Source organism: Meles meles, chromosome 4 (genome assembly GCF_922984935.1).
Source record: "Meles meles chromosome 4, mMelMel3.1 paternal haplotype, whole genome shotgun sequence".
In the NCBI taxonomy this organism is placed as follows: Eukaryota; Metazoa; Chordata; class Mammalia; order Carnivora; family Mustelidae; genus Meles; species Meles meles.
The window spans coordinates 51,836,144-51,853,121 of record NC_060069.1 but is presented as its reverse complement, the minus strand read 5'-3'; the positions used below and the strand labels follow the sequence as shown (position 1 = coordinate 51,853,121).

General features: G+C 46.2%; 1 long non-coding RNA gene across 2 annotated transcripts; it reads right to left on the bottom strand.

Annotated features, from left to right (window-relative positions):
• Positions 1-2,368: 2,368 nt before the first annotated feature.
• LOC123939669 lies at positions 2,369-16,658 on the bottom strand. Of its 2 annotated transcripts, XR_006817951.1 has the most exons (5): positions 16,604-16,658; positions 12,269-12,360; positions 5,771-5,913; positions 3,946-4,090; positions 2,369-2,569 (listed from the first exon to the last, which is right to left on the bottom strand). It is a non-coding gene; the product is annotated as an uncharacterized LOC123939669 (long non-coding RNA). The 2 variants fall into 2 exon arrangements; XR_006817950.1 differs by lacking the exon at positions 2,369-2,569 and having other exon boundaries at positions 3,682-4,090.
• Between the last annotated feature and the right edge of the window lie 320 nt (positions 16,659-16,978).

The following is a 16,978-nucleotide window of genomic DNA, read 5'->3' as shown; positions in this document are numbered from 1 at the left end:
GAAGAATGTCCCTGGCGTAGGGTTTTGTACACAGTAGGCACTCACTGACAAGTTTCCTTCAATGCCATCCTCTCCTAAAGACAACACGGAGTAGAGCAAGGTAGAAGAAATAGTGTAAGCTTTAAAATATTTTAGCTATACCTGCTCTGTGACCTTGGAGAAATGCCTTCATCTCAAGAGCCTCATGTTCATCTGAGGGCAACACTGCTCCCCATTGTGATGGAGAACAGATATTACCACATCTGGCATTTGCCTGGCACCCTGGAGTTGTTCCTTTTCCCCCTTCCTTCCTGGGAGTCACTGAGAATGGCCAGCCTCACTCTTCATTCTGTCTCCTGGGAAGAAACAGTGGTAAAGGGATTGGAATGCGGAGTCTGAGACCCTTCCTCTTGTCCCTAATTGACCCCTTATGCCCTGCAGCTTCTGTCCAAACCCTCTCTGTCCTGAGGGCGGGAAAGGTGATAGGAATAGGCTGAAAGGATGGATGACTCAGCTCCAGTGACTAAGGCGAGGAGGTGGTGGTGGCCGGTAGGGCACACGGGCTGGAGAGGAAATAAGTGAACGCTCCATCTGATGAAGAATGAGAAGGGGTTTGGCCTTGCTGGGCTTCTGACTCTGACACAGAGCAGACAAGTAGGGGCCTGAGTGCCTTTCCAGGGCATCCTCTGTTTCACCCTTTAGCAAACTCCCTGCCGGCCCAGAAGGATCTGCCAGAGCAAATGCTGGGCATCCTTCTGCCCTTTGGAGCTTTTCAGTCCAAGTGCTAAGACACAACTGAATACCACTTTGATGAATTGGCTTTTAAATAGCATTCCATCTCACTGAAATCAATGTGCATGGGTTCAAATCTTGACAGCTACCTGACTTCCAGCCTTCGCCTCTCTCCTGTTTCCTCCATCCACATTACCACTTTGACATCCCCAAGCACTGAACAGGCAACAAGTTTAAAACTGTACACACAAAGGCCTCCACACCTGCCTCACTCAGTTCCTCCCCTTGCTGACTGTACCAACCCAGGCACTGCGACTCCCGCTCACCTCCCCCAACCATTGCTCCAGGACCCAGGTCACTGCCAAGGCCTGAATCTCTGACGTTCACTTCCACCTTTCCTTGCAGCTGGAACTGGTCAGGCCCTCATCATCATGCGCTGTGACTCTTTCTGGCATCTTCCAGCTGGTCTTCCTGCCTCCTGTCTCTCTCCAGTCCATTTTCTAGACTGTCCGCAGAATGATATGTTTAAGCCTTATTTCGAATCTTGGTATCCCCCTGCTTAACATCCTTCAGTGCTTTCCCAGTTCCTGCGGGGAATAGTCAGACTCCTGAGTCTGGCATATAAGACCCTTCTTGATCCAGCAGCCCCTCCCCACCTCCTGGCTTTACCTGCTGACCCCACCCTACGAATGCAAGTGGACAGAGACACGCACTAGATTCCAACCAGCCCCGAGTCCCATATCACACTGTGCTTTTCGCACCTCTGGGTCTTTGAACATGTTACCTTCTCACAGATAAGCACGTCTGTGTCTTTGGGAAAAAATTTTCTTACCAGACTTGGCTCAAGTGTCATCTCCGATGGGTGTCCCTCTTAGACACCCAGAAATGAGTTGGTAGCTCCTTCTGTGAGCTCTGTCAAAACATAGTCACTCACGGTAAACACCTGTTGGCATTGTGACTTCTTGTTTTTACATGTCTCTCTCTACTAGACTGGGAAATCCTCAAAGGTGAGTCCTTCCACAGAATGCCTACTCAACAACTTTTTTTTCTTTTTTTAGTATATAAAATATCAGAGACAGGTATGAAGCAATAAACAAACTACTTCTGTCCCTTGATCCTCAGCGTCTGTTTCCATCCATAAAATAGGTATCTGAACCAGATACCTTCTAACGCCACCAGCCTCCGATTTCATACTGCATCACCCTTCAAGTACACAGCTTACATCCTTGGCCCACTCAGTAGTAGGAGATTTTGCTGAGTTATTTTTCCCAAGGAAGGAGTGGGACTGTGGGTCCACCCACACAGCAAAATGGTTGGTCTCAGCGCTCCGACTGAAGTCACAGAACTGCTCAAAGACAGGACTCCACATGGGGACCCAGAAACCCAGAACCCACGCTGTCCCAGGCCGGGACTCCAACTGTGTCCCCAGCGCCCTCGTGGCCATTGCCTACCCACACGGGTGCTTGTTCGTGGGCACTCACACAGACATTGTCACAGTCCTCGGGCAGGCACAGAGGGTGACGCATCCGTGCAAAGGAACCACCCACAAAGTCTCACCTCCCCCAGGTCATTGTCCCCATGATCCCCACACCTCCAGCACCGCCTACGCACTCACATACCCACAGGGTACTGGGTTGTCTCTCTGCAAATCTGGAGTTTTACACATTGGACCACAGCGTCTTTCAGCAGGTGGAGACAGGTGCACCTGTAGGCTGATGACTGTCTTCCTCTGACCTTCCTGGGCACCTTGCCTCTCAGTAAACAGCTTCTGCCAGTGTGCTGGCCTGAGCAGATCTGCATTCACCTCCCAGCTTCCTCTGGGAACATTATTTATCTCCCCGAGCCTCCGTTTCCTGACCTATAAAATGGGACAAGTCCCATGTTTGTTTGGAGGTTTTAATATTGATGCATGTTCATGCATTTTACACATATGGGAATAGAAACAATATTTACAAATGTATAAGGGTGTGTGTTTAAGAGTAAGGAATACTTTCTCAGGAGTTAGGAATGAAGTATAATGAAAAAAAAAGCATGTGTTCTAGGATAAGACTTGAATACCCTGATTCAAATCCTGACTATGGCTTACCAGCTTTTGGACTCAGGAAAATTTGCAATTCACTGAAGCCTCAATTTCTCCACATCACACATGGAAATAAGGAAAACTCTCTCATAGATCTGCTCTGCAAATTAAATAAAATCACGCACCCAAAAAAAATATTGAACTGTGCGTAGCACACAGACAGTTCCAGAACTGTCACTCCCCCCAGAACGCCTGCATTTCACTCAGAGGCTCCAGTCACTCAGACCCCGCACATATTTCTCATCTGTAGAAGGAGAGGGATAAATGTGACAATTCCATGGATTCCTTCTAGCCTCGGGATGCCAACGCCGTGTATCAAATGTCTATTTCACGCAAGCACGTGGGTTTAAATAATGAGTGTGGCCCAGGGGAAGCCCCTTCGGCCTGATGCTCGCTTCCATTTCCAAAGTCTTTCCTTTCTCCAAACGTGCCATTTGCTGGCTCTCATAGTTTCAGTACAGAGCCCATTGATAGCTAGGAGAAGGAATGCCCAGCGCAGCTGCGGGTCCACTTGAGCCCTCCCAGCTCGCGCCCGCAAGCCCGCTCTCTGTGAGCTCTGTGTTTGCAGAGCCTGTTGTTGTAACGATGTCTGGAATCCTCAACACCTGCACGTCAGCTTCCTGGGCATTTCCAATCCCCTCCTCCGCCCCCCACCCTAGGCTTGCATTTGCATCTGAAATGCAGCTGCTGGGGCCCTAAGGAGGGGAGCCAAGTGGACAGGACATCTCCTTGTCTGCTCTCCCTGCCTTGAGTCAAACCGAATCTGAAGCGTCTCTGTGCGAGGGCTTTTGTTTCCTCGTCATTATGTTTAAATGAGCCTCATCTGCAGGAGCTTTTTTTTTTTAAATAAAATAAAATAAAACCACCACAAAAGACCAAAGCAGATGACATCTGTTCTTTCAATGAAAGCTTTTTTTGTCCTGAATTAGACTAAAAAAAGAAGAAAAGAAAAATTGAAAGGGGCTGGGCCTCATTGGTACTATTCCTCCCCCCAAAAAACAAAACAAACAAAATGAGTCTATGCGGGGGTCCAGGGGTGCTGAGTGGATAAGAAGAAGGGGAGCGACAAGGGCAAATGAAAGAGACCCTGCCCGCTTCACCAGCAGTTTTGCCCTCATCCACACCAGCAATGCGAACACCACTCGTTTAAGTACCACTTATTTTGGAAGATGTTCAAATTTCTGTTCTCCGTGCACATTTCATGGGCAAAATATTGAACAACTCGTTAGCTGTTTTCCCAGCCTTCTCCAATAGTCTTTGTTTATCAAATAGGGCAGGTTGGTCTGATGCCGGTGGTACCTGGAATAGAATTTGAAAGACCGTGATCTATGTGCTGATAACCCCAATCTTTATCTTCCTCTTCGCACGTGTCTACAGACGAAACCCTCCAACCCAGCTCACAGGTTGACTTTTACCCTTTCTCTGTCCGCACCTGCTTCTTGCCCACGGAATCCTACCCAGCCCCGGATTCCTGGATTCCTTGACACTTCCTTCTTTCACCAGCACGCCACATCCAACCCATGCCCAAGTCCCATCAATGTTTCCCCCAAACACCTCCGATCCCTCCTCTTCTCTCTACTCCACTGTCGCCGCCTGTGTCCAGGCCACCTTCGTCTCTTGCTTAACGTGTCACAATGTGCCCCGCCCAGCGGCCAACCTTGCTGATTATGATCACTCTTCAAGCAAAACACTTTATGGTTTTGGAAGGGTTTAAATCCCTCTGCTTGGCTTCCCAGAAAGTTCGCAATCTGGTCTCTGCCCACCTGGCTGACTAATCCTCATCTAATGCCTCTAATCCAGCAAGTCCTCGACCTTGCTTCACCCTCTCTCACCTCGGGCCTTTGAACAGGCTGGGCTTTCTACCTGGGACGTCCTCTGACCCCACATGTGGATTTCCTCCACTCACCCTTCAGGTCTCAATTTAAGTGCCACTCTTCCGGGCTGATTCCCCTGACCACGTCTGCTGACCCCCCACCCCAACCACCCAACTAGGTTGGTGCCCCTCTTAAGGGTATTTGGCGCTGTGTGTTACCCCTTTCAGAGCATTTGCTCAATGTATTGTTGTTACTTATTCAATATTCTGTCTTCTCTGCTGAAAAGTCAGCAGCAGAGGAGTGGGTATCTCTTTTATTTTTTCAAATATTAACTGATAAACTTCAATGTGCCTGCAGCATTGCTAAAGAGATAACTTTCTACAAATTGTGAAATTGTATATATGTTTTGTAATGGAATTCTTCCTCTGGGATTTTAGGTGTATTTCAAAATAGTACCGTAAACCAAAACTAGAAAAGCCGTCTACAGCTTCAATTTCATTTCCAGGCCCCAGTCCTGCACAACCAAACTCTGATGCAAGTTCTAACGATGAGACTCTTTCATAGACAAAATGAACCCAATAAAGGGGAGCTCTCACCTCCCTTTTGAAGTCCCTAAGACCATTTCCTCCTGAAGTTTTTCTCTTTCATCTTCCTCCTAGTCCCTGATGCTTGCCAGGCTCCTTCCACAGCAAGGAACACAGTGGAATATGGGGCAGGGGAGGGGGGCGTGGCAAGGAAGGGAACCAACCAGCCTTGACTGTTGACCAAGTGCCGGGTACTTTTCAGTGCCTACCACGCCCTCTCCTAGCAGCTCCGTGAGGTACACACTATCTTCGTCCATCCACCAATATGGAAACTGTGGCACAGAGGGTAAAGCAATTGACTGTGGTCACACTGCTGTGAACGGCAGAGCTGGCATATGAACTCAGATCCACCAACTCAAATTAGCCAACTCTTCAATTCTAGACTGGCACATTTCAAGGAGTAGAAATCCCAGAAGAGGAGTCTGGCACAGAGAAGTAAGTTCTCTCCCAGCCTGAGAACCTTAGCAGAACCCCACTTAGCAGACATGGGAAAGAACAAAGGCAACAGCGCCAAAAACTAGTTCTACTGGAAGGCACACGGAATCGGAGAGAACAGGCTGGAAACCAGGAGGCTCTCTCACCTTTTCAGACATTGCCAGCCTCGTCACTTTTCCCAGGCAGGCATCATGCTCCAAAGCAGATCATTGGTCTTCTATAAATATCGCTCCACACCCCTCGTCCTCTTAGCTTCTTGGGGGTTAGGGACCTCACTGCTTTAAGATAACTGACAAAAACAAAACAAACAAAGGAACAAACAAAACCGCCATGATTGAGAACCCATTTTTTTTCTTTACATTCTAGTTTGATGGTAGGATTTGCCAGTAGTTAAGTTGCATCTTGTTCCCCTTCTGGTCATCTCACATTCTTTCTAGGATTTTCTCCCTTAGGAAGTAGAAATGAAGCATGTTTGCAAAATCAGACAGTGGGGTGGTTCTAGCAAAGACTGCTTTGTTCACTAGACCGCTAGTTATGAATGAGTGGGGGAGATTGAATTTGCTTACCATTAAAACCCCTCCGCATACTGGAATTCTAGAGACTGAAATCCAGCACACACACAGAGCTGAGATGGAAAATCCTATGTGAGGTCAATGCTTCTCCATGATTCATCTTTTAAACACAACACACTTTCTCACTTTCTTGACAAACAGGTGGACCAACTGTAATGATACTCTCCTCCCATTCTGGGCTAAAGGAATCTCAGGGATTCTGGAGTGATCAAAGAAGGAGGGTAGGGAGGTGTGAAAATGGTAGAGGAATAAACCGTAGACATTTCTAAGCATTGAATATCTGACATTGTAAAAATACTATTATATATCTGATTTAATTTAGTATTAAATGCCCCTTCAGATTGATGGTTTTAGCTACCATTTCATAGATAAATCAAAGTTCGAAAATACTCACTGGCTTTCTGGAAAACATGACTCCTTTTATTCTCTCCTTCTCTCAGGTGTCTGTATCCACCCTGGAAGAAATTTTTGGACTGAAAAGAAATCAGAGCCATGGGTTTCATATGTACACACCTGGAAAAACTCTAGGCTCTGGCATCTAAGGACTGAGTGAGAAGGACAAAGGGAAGGGGAGGCCAAGCAGAAAGTAGGACAGGACCTGGATCCTGCTGAGAAGGGATTGGGAGAACAGTGGCATTTGGCACTGAGTATCTTATTCAACAATCTCTGAGCATCTTTTTTAAACTCTCCAAGATTATTTAGACAAAAAGAAATTCCTAAAGAAGGAGGGACTGGTGAGGGGTGAGCATTGAACTGTTGACATATGTGTTCCTTATGATTTCCTGGGCTGGTTAAAGGCAGAGACAATGACTGGAGGGGCTAAAGGAAAGGAGATTCAGAAGAAATGCAGCTAGCCTGGCCTGGCATGAGATGAAGAAGAGGGGCTGTGCCTAATCCCTAGTATATGAGCCACTGAACTCTCAAGAGAGGGGAAAAAAACAAAAGAAAAAACTTCCAGTCTCACATGGCTTCCATGGCCAACCAATATGTTAATATCTTAAAGTTCTGTGTATGAAAAATATCAAGTTGAGTTCCATAGCTAGTTGTAAAATAAAGATGACTACTCCCATTCTGAGACTAAGGAATTTTAAGCATCGTGAAAGTCAATGGGTTGCTCATTCTCTTTCAATAACTATTAATTAAGCTTCTACTGTATGCCCAGAACTGGGTACAGTGACAAATCAAACAGACATAAAGCTTGTGGAGTAGTGAGTAAACAGCCATTAAATAAAAATTCAGTACAGAAATAAAGATATAAATTATGATACATTCACAAAAGGGAAGTGTCAGGAAGTGTGAAGAGACCTCACAGAAAGAATGGCATAGTTTTCATTGGTGGGTCAGGGAAGTCCTGTCTGTAGAGGTGACCATTTATGCTGAAAGGAACAGAGAGGCAAACAATAGTAGAAACAGCTTTTTCAAAGTTCCTTTGGCTGGCAAGCAACTGACCAGTGTAGCAAGGGGGGAAAGAGAAGTTCAGAAGGCAAAGAAGTGTCATATTATGTGGGCCTTGTAAATATGGCAAGCGCTTTGAATTTGGTGGAATTGGAACCCACTAAAAGATTTTAAATAGGGAAGACATGTGACCTGATAAACATTAAAAAATGCTCCACTAATCATGGAAAATGGATCAGCTGAGGATGGGAAACCATTGCTGAAGTCCCTCTAAGAGCTGATGAATCAAGTCCAGGAAAACATAAGTCTTAGTCCTTGACTCAAAGTCTTCCTTAAGAAACTGTTATCTGTGGGGTGCCTGGGTGGCTCAGTCAGTTAAGTGTCTGCCTTCAACCCAGGTCGTGATTCCAGGGTCCTAGGATCAAGTACCACATCACTTTTCCGTCTGTCTGTCGCTCCCCCTGCTTGTGCTCCCTCTCTCTGACAAATAAGTAAATAAAAAAAAATTTTTTTAAGAAACCATTGTTTGTGACTTATAGTCTCAAAACATATATCATTTTATTAAACAGAATTGTACATTTTTCAAATTACTTATGAACTAAAATGATCTAACATCCTAAGAGATTGCTTCAGGGTGATGAATGTCCAGCTGGCTTCCTTGGTCACCTTTTCTACTTTCCAGGTTTTCCAAGAACAGAGGTTGAGGAGGACAGGCATAACTGAGGACTACATCTCCAGGTCATTTGCATCTGATTCTTCCACTCAGCCTCAACTACATTACACAGCAGCAGCAACAAATGTCAGGGGCAGGAAGTACACAGCAAGAAGAATTAACCACAATTTTTTTTCATCCAAACTTACACACACACTATCACACACATACAGTTGGTTTGAAGTGGGGTGAGGGGAAGTAGCCAGCCTTCTCACATTTTTAACCAATGGGATCTCATGTCAGCCCTCAAAACAACAGCTTTTCAGTCAGTTGACCTTTCGTGATGGAGGGTTTTGTGGGGAGAGGAGAGAGAAAGGAAGGAGAAAACTTAGGCTTTGCATCATTTGTCGTTCTAACAGTTGAGCACTGAATCGGTCTTATGTTACAGACACCTTATTTGATTAAGATACAATCCATGGGTCGTTCAGGCTTACAAAGTACTCCTGCTTAATTGCAAAATTAACAATAAATTGGATACATCATCACCAAACGGGAGGTTAGTCTGGGACTCCTGGGTTGCCCTCCAACACACTCAATTCATTTTCTCCATCTAATGTCGTTTTTGACACATAGAAGGAAAAATACAGGCTAAGGCAACAGTACGTGGTACACCAGCAGCCAGCTAGGCATTAGTTAAGGGAGCTAACGCTCATTCGAGACACGAACTGCTGGTAGGCCCATCTCCCAGAGTTCCAAGAGTCCCCCCCAAGTGTTCCTAACCATCTGAAATGCACAGGCACTGCAGGAAGTTATCTGTAGCCTCAAGAAATTCACTTTGAAATCTGCAGGCTAAGATCCTGGTTTCCATTTTTCCTACATTACTCCTTGCCTGCCACCTTGTTTCTTTCTAGGAGTAGGCTGATGTTCTGGCTCTGAGCAACTTCAGGTCAAATATCGACCGAATACCCAGGGTTCCAGGCATTGTGATGAAAATATAAAAACGAAGACTTGATCCTGCATCTGAACAAGCTTTCCCTCTAATTGGTCACTGGGTTCTGTCCCCTCTGTGACTTCATGAGACACACCTGGCTATGGCTTCCTGCCCACTAACGTGCTGTCTTGGAGGCATGCAAAGCACCATGGGACAAAGAAAAGGAAATTAATCAGAGAACACGTGGACTTAAAAGGAATTCAGAAGAGATGGTCATTTGGAGAAGAGGAAGGGAGGGCATTCCCAGCAGAGGGAACAGGATGAATCAAGGCAGGGAAGCTTGTGTGCACATGAGGTATGTGGTCATTACTGTGCTATGGCAAAGCAACAGCAGGTGTTTTTCCCACCTTGGGAGCAAGTATCAGTGGTCAAATATCTCCACCAAATCTGGGAGAACTAAGCCCTTATCCCATGCAATACAGAGGAAAGAATTCTGGATTGGGACTCAGGAGACCCATTGCTCCTACATCTAAAACACCAAGTGACTTTGAGCTGGATGTTTCCCCTGTCTGTGCCTGGATTTGGCAACAGCAAAATGGGAACAGAGATCCCTTTCGAGGAGTCCTTTCTAGGGTTAAGTGGGACAATATTACGTGAAAAGTTAACTAGCAAGTATCAAATCCTTTTTGATGAGAGGGTAAATCATAGATAGCAAACTGACAAACTATTACTATTATTTCCCGTGGGCACTGTCATGACGTAATCAGGCACCAGCACGTCATCCCGTGGCTGCAGTGTAGGAAGCATGGCTGAGACTAGCTGGGAGAAACTCTTGAATGTGTGTCGATTTTGTATTTCGTTCAATTGATAAACAGGTTTATCCACTATTATTTTCACATACAGATAAGTAAAAATGTCTCTGAAAGAACATTCAAGATGAAAAATAGAACCAATCACTTCAACTACTTTTTCTGTGCCCTTGTAAATGACCCAATCGCTGAACCAACAGGTTACTATCTGAGAATTTCTGAAGGCCACTCACTGGTCTGATGAAAGATAGGTAGGATTTAATTCAGAGAATGGGAGTTTGAAATAGCCTCCAAGTTCCCTTTCAGCCCTAATGCTTCTTAAGTACTCTGTATATGGTGCCGATGCCAGACCCTAGTACATACACCATTCCTGAGTTCCAAGATGCCGGGGCCTGGGCCATCCCGCATGCGGCTCCAAGAGTCCGGTGTTTATGTCACAGCACTGAATGTGGGCTATACACTCTCTGGAGACTTCATGAGATAATACAGGGACATTTCTAGAAGAGCTTTCTGCCGGAACCCTGAGCAATTTGGAGCAAACCGAAGAGAGAGAAAAGCAAACTTGTTAGCCCCTGGAAGCAAAGATTTAGCTGTGTGCAACACCGGTGATTACGAGAGGATGGGAAAGACAGTTCTAAAACTGCCGACTCCGCTTCTGCACTTTCCCTGTGAAAGGCTGGAAACGCCTTCCAGACGTGGATATCCACTTTTATCACTGCCAAGTTACTTTTTCCTCCCAGAACTGCCAAGCTTCCCCTTCCCGCATTTTTAAGAGATGTAGACCCTATGGAGTGAGAAGACCTTTGAAACCTGCCATGTCTGTGGCGATCAGTGCTTCTTAGGGCCAGAGCAGACCTTGACATTTGCTCCATTCATCCCAGATGGCAACACGTCTCTGTTCTCCTGCTAGGACATGGGAAAGCAGTGATGGACATGGAAGTGTTCGGCTCCGCTGTGTGTCCTTGAGCAGACTGATTTACATTTCTGGCTCTCGATCTCTTTTCATCACTATCCTTGGAAGGTAGACATGACCTCCAACACTCCTTCCATTTCAGATCCTTCACAAAACTGGGACTCTTCCCACTGTGCCCTGTTAGCAGGACCAAGAGCCATGAAGGAGATCATAGCTGACACCTCTGCTTCCTCAGCTCTAAAATGAGGACAGTAACACCTACTATGCAAGGTGGCTGGGAAGATTAGACATAATATATGCAAATCCACTAGCCCAGTGCCTGGCACCCCACAGGGGTCCCATAGGTGGAGGTTTTTAAATCAAACCCTAGAGATTTCTAGGATAAGCCTTTGCCAGCCTGACCTCTGTCTTAGCGGTCCCAGGCATCTCGGTGGCTTGAGCATGTGGTCCCTGACTTCCTGCTGGCCGCTGGGAGTCCCAAGTCCAAACATCAGAACAATGTTTCAGACTCTTCTATTCCATCCAGAGGCCACATGGAAAGCCTGCAAAGTTTTGTTTCCTTTGGCTGGAACCTTGTAGCCGTGACAGCAGGCCAGCTCAAAGTGTCTGAAAGGGAGGGTTTTCCAAAGGCCAGTCCTTTCCTCCACTGTGCTGGAGCCTGCAACCACTCTCTCCATCCCTTTCAGTTGAAGGGGAAGGGAGTGCAGGGAACCAGGAGCCTGAAGCAGGACGACCCAAGACGACCTTCCGTGTCCACTTTGCCAAGTTGCACTCTCCCAGGGTACTAAGCCCTCAAGAAGGGTTAAACCTTCATTGCAACAGTGATGTCGTCGTAGATAATGTGCAATCTAGAAGCTGTAGAAGTATGTCTCACTTGCTCCAAGTCCCCACCCCCTGCAGAAGCTGAAAAAAAATCAGAAAATTCCATTTGCTTTTTCCTATTTAATGAGGTCGAACATTCTTAAGGAATGAAAAGCACAGCTCCAGCCTCGCTTTTAATTAGCTTCAGGAGCCCTTGTTTCAAACTAGCCTCGTTCCCAAAGCTATTCTCTCTCTCTGCTCTGAATGAGATGGAAATTCAATTGCATCTGCCTTGTCAAGTCATAATAAGATGCTCCCCCCCACCCAAGGTCACATGGGGAAAGACAATCCGTAGCCAGACAGACGCTGCACTTTTTGACCCCGGCAAGACACCAGAACCTGAAAAGGGCACTTAAAAGAACTCTTGTTTAGACCAAACTTGGTGTTGTTTTCTTAACCGCACGATGTGAACTCGAGCCAGTTCTTCAACATGTCCGGGGACTGGCGGGGGTGGGGGGCGCGGGGAGGAACATGGACTTTAGAGCCAAACAGATCCAGGATCAAATCCTACCTTCTCATCCAGGCGCCTGGGCCGGTTAACTCAGTGCTTGCAGCTTCCAGCCCCCTCCCTTGTGACACGGCCATCACTGCTTGCTTCGTGGGCTGACGGGAGGGAGCAAATGAACTATTGTGAGCGGAGCACAATGGCCTGGATGTCGTTGGCACTCAAACACTGCTCTTCCTCTTTCCTCTCATCTGTACAACAGGGTTCATTGCCCCACTGTGACTGTTTAACTGGGCCGGAGCAATGACCCTAAGGGGGTAGGAGCCTGGGTTTTGTACTCAGAAGTCAGGGGTCAAACCTCAGTCCTGCTCCCTCCGACCCGTGCAACCCTGGGCAAGTTCCAGAGCCTCACCATCCATTCTTTTTTCTTTTTTTTTTTTTTTGAGAAATTTATTTTATTTTATTTTATCTTATTTTTATTTTACTTTATTTTTTATTAACGTATAATGTATTATTAGCCCGCAGGGTATAGGTCTGTGAATCGCAAGGTTTACACTTCACAGCACTCACCATATCACATGCCTTCCCCAATGTCCATAACCCAACCACCCTCTCCTCACCATCTATTCTTATGGTAAGGGGGGACATCAGTAGGTCCCCCAAAGGATCATTGTAAGGACTAAATGAGTGTCCAAAAAGCCCTTGCGGAGTGCCTGGCGCACGGTGAGCACGCAATAAATATTAGCTACCAACAGCCGCCACCGCAGCTGAGAGTACGCTGTAAAATTTAAAATCCTCTAAGATGCCCATCTCAAATCCCTTCTGGAAGGGATGTGCCAAAGTTACCGGTGCTTATGTAAATGTAAGTGGTTATTATTTATGTAGGAGAACATTACTGAGTCTTATTCAGGAAGAGGGAGAGAACAATGCAGAGAAAGGAAAAATTTACGACAGTCTTCAAAGGAGAAAGAGAAGAAAATTACTTCTCACCCAGCACCACCGTAGCAGCCCCATAGCTCAGAGCTCCCTGTCTGCAGAAGTTACATCAATAGAGTCTTCTCCAAAGAAAGAGTAAAGGGAGAGGAGACGAATGGAAATGGAAGAGGAAGAAAACTTCAATCTATTTCCTCCAAAATTCACCTGAAGGCTGTATTTATCCAGCAGAATCTTGCTAAACACCCATCCCAGGGGAGATGCTGCTCCCTGAAGCCCAGTTCAGCCCTCGGGGACTCAGCAGTCTAATGAGAACCTTACAACAAGTACATAAATAACTAATTAAAGGTAGAAAGTGAAGTGCCATGAATCATTACCATCATCATTATTAGAAGTCCTTTTTATGGGATTCCCTGTACTTGGTATACCATCCTCTTTTCCCAAAAAAGTTTGGGGCAATTTATGACATAAAAGAAGATGTACACTGAACGGTAAACAAACCTAGGACTAGAAACTTGGATTAAAACAAGCAGAAATGGCAAGACTAATATAATTGTTGGGTTAAGCATCAGATTCCGCTTCTTCTCTGAGCTTCCTGGAAGTCAAGGCAAAATGGGAAACTCATTCTTATAATTTATTATTTCTTTAATGCAGCCACTTTCTTAAGCAACATACAGAAAACCACGAAAGGTCTTATTTCAATAATCTGGTACTTTCTATTCAATTGGCAAGTGCCAAGGGCATGCACGTCTGTGGAATTTTGAGACATTCAGGTAAGCCACTAATCATTATCAACATTTAAGACTATGATTTGAAGTTCGAATTACTATTGTACTATTGCTGTTTTTCATTTCTGTTGGGACCGTTTTCTCAGCCAGCAACTATGCAGAATGTAGGTTTATAAGGAAAAAAATATACATGCTTGAAATATATATACTTTAAAACTCTGAGCAATTTTTGTATCATAATGCTAGACTGGCTCATTTTATTTTCAATGAGATTTCGCTATACCAGAGGCTTTGATGTGTCACAGAGCTCTTTTGGCTTAATTGCTGCTGTTTGCAGGTCATACCCACTTAGGTGGGTGGGAGTGAATAGAATTGGGCAATTGTACAGAAAAATCAAAGACACTTGCTTGCAAGGGTACCTACTTCTGAGAATTACCATGAATTTTGCATGCCACTGACTAAGAAAGGAAGGAAGGAAGTGACATCTTGAAGGCCCCGGGTTTGGGCGGGCTGCGGTGAAGCCGACCAGCTGTTATTCTTCTTCTGGCTGGTTTCTGGCCTGTTGTGATGTCTTTGATTCACCTAGGAGAACTTGAACTTTAAAAACCTGTTTTAAAATACCCTGTTTTGCCTTCTTTTCTAACGCAACGTACAGAAGTCTCATGACTTTGATTAATGAGGAAGAATTTTTTTTTCAATGAGAAACAAAAATACAAGACAAGCAACAAAGAACGAGGAAGGGGTGCTACACTGGGAGAAATAAAAACATTGCCAAGAGGAGGAGGGAGACAAAGAGGGTCAGGAGGCCATGCTGACCGACCACTTCTCTGCTCAGACCCTGCAATGCCCCTGACGGGGGAGGGGGTGCTCAGCCCTCGACCATCGAGGGAGAGCCCTGCTCAGGGACGGGGCTGGACAGAGAGGCTGGCGACACGTGCCGGCCAATACCACACACATCTGTTTGATTTGGCACTGCTCACTGGCCAGCTGCTGGCACAGAATCAGAAAGGGCAGGTGGGGGTGCTGGGGAAGGGGCAGGAAGGGGAGAGGGGATTATGCACAGTTGTTCCAAAAAGGAGAAGGGGGGAGGGAGGTCAGGAGGAATGAGGCTGAGAGGGGCCCAGGGGGGGCAGGCAGGGGCAGGAAGCCCACAGCTGTGGTGGTGGGTACTGCCACTAATCACCCTCTGCAGCAGGTGAACTTCCTGAGTCAGAGTCTGCAGGCACCGGCGATGTGGCTTCAGGAGAAATTCAGGCACTGGGCCAGGTTTGGGCAAAGTGTCAGGAATGCTTTATCACTCTCCCCTTTGACCCAACTACTGTCTCACTAATGGTGAGCCTTCCCAGACTTCCAAGCTAGCCGCCATGTTGTCCGTCTTTTTGCCCACAAGGTGAAACCTTCTGTTGCCTATCTCAAGCGTTTTGTTTTGCTTTTTCTTTCCAAGCTCACAAAGACTTACTTTCTCCAAGCTGTTAAGATCCTCCCAATGATCCAGAGAGAAAGCTGGAAAGAATAAGCCTTCCCACTTAACAGAGGCCCTAGGAAGCGTAAGCAATGTTCCTGAAGTCACCTGGCTCAGCCAATGGAAGAACAATTTAGGCAAATGCTGACGCTTCCACCTCAGCACCATTTGCTCTGCCAAAATCTGCTCTGGTCCCGAGTCTCGACCATGTGCCTGGAGGCCGAGTTGGTGAGTGGCGAGTAGACTCACCAGGGGAGAGCTGTATGATTATGCAACCTCAGTGTGAAATCTTCCACAAGCCTAAGTTCTTTGTTCTCCATGTACTCGACACTATGCGCCAGGAACCATGCTGGTTCTCGAGAAGCTCACCATCTGGACACTCCCTTTCTGGGTCTCTAACCAATGTCCAGTACCTGAAGGGAATCCACTCCAGGAACTTCCACGGGTTTGAAAAATCTTACACATTCATCACCTCTGTTTTCTGAAGAACTTCTCCCCTACTGCTGGCCTCACATGGGACCCGAGAGACAGGATGTCACCTTGCAGCTCAGATTGATTCCTGGGTCTGTTCACTGGAACAACGAGATCTGTTTACTCCTTAGGACACTCAATGCCCAGAGGCCAAAATAGCTGGAGATAGAATTACCAATATTCAATCTGAATAATGTAAAAGAAAGACCACTTTATGGGGTTTGCCTTCATAATATAGGTTCTGGCTCTGAAGAGTATCCGAGGGTCAGACCCTCCTTTGGCTACTTATTAACAGGGTAAAATGAAATCACCCTTATAATGACCCATATTTGGGTTACTCATACACAAGAGTGAAGAGGGAGACTCGTCTCTCATAGACAGGACATCCATAATGACAACAGCTCACCTCAGTCTCCCACGGGGTTTCTTTATAGTTTCCCCTCATTTCCCACCCTGTGCCACTACAGTTTAACACCTAAGTACGAAGGTTAAGAGTTACAAGTGAACTTTCCTACTCAGGAAAGGAGCTTCGGAACATAAACTATCTACAGATGAGAAATGCTAGTGAAGTCTGATTCCTCAATGACCTCTCACCGGTCAGGCTTATCTTTCAAGTTAGCCCCACCTTAAGTCCCTAGAGGGGACTATAGTTTCTTCCAGAACTGGATCTTCTTGATCTTCCAAATGGAAGGTGGTCTTCTTCTGGTTTCCTTTGACACAGTTTCTTCTTCTCTCTTTCTGGGTCTCATCCCTTATCTCACCACCTTCTGGACACGTTGTTGTACCCCTCCCCCACAGCTCACTCACCTGGCCCTCCATCCACAGCGGTCGCACGGCTTCCCTCACTCAGCTTGCATGCCTTCCACGGCGCACAGCTCACAGCAGCCTCTGCTCTGCCTGTGAGTCATGTAGGGTCAAAAGTGATATATTAACTAAATGCACATTTGCATTTTCAAATGAGCTTCCATAGTCTAGATTACAGTTCTGAAGTATTGTAAACATCATATGGCTATAAAACACAGATGTCTGTAGTCATCCCATGTAGGGCCCTCTCTTGAGGACTCAAGGACCACAACCAGAACTGACGAACTGACACCTTACCCAGGCGATGGCTCCTAGAGCTGCCAGCTTACTGATGTTCAGCTTTGCTCCAGGCTGAGGGTCGTTACTCTGATGCAGCCT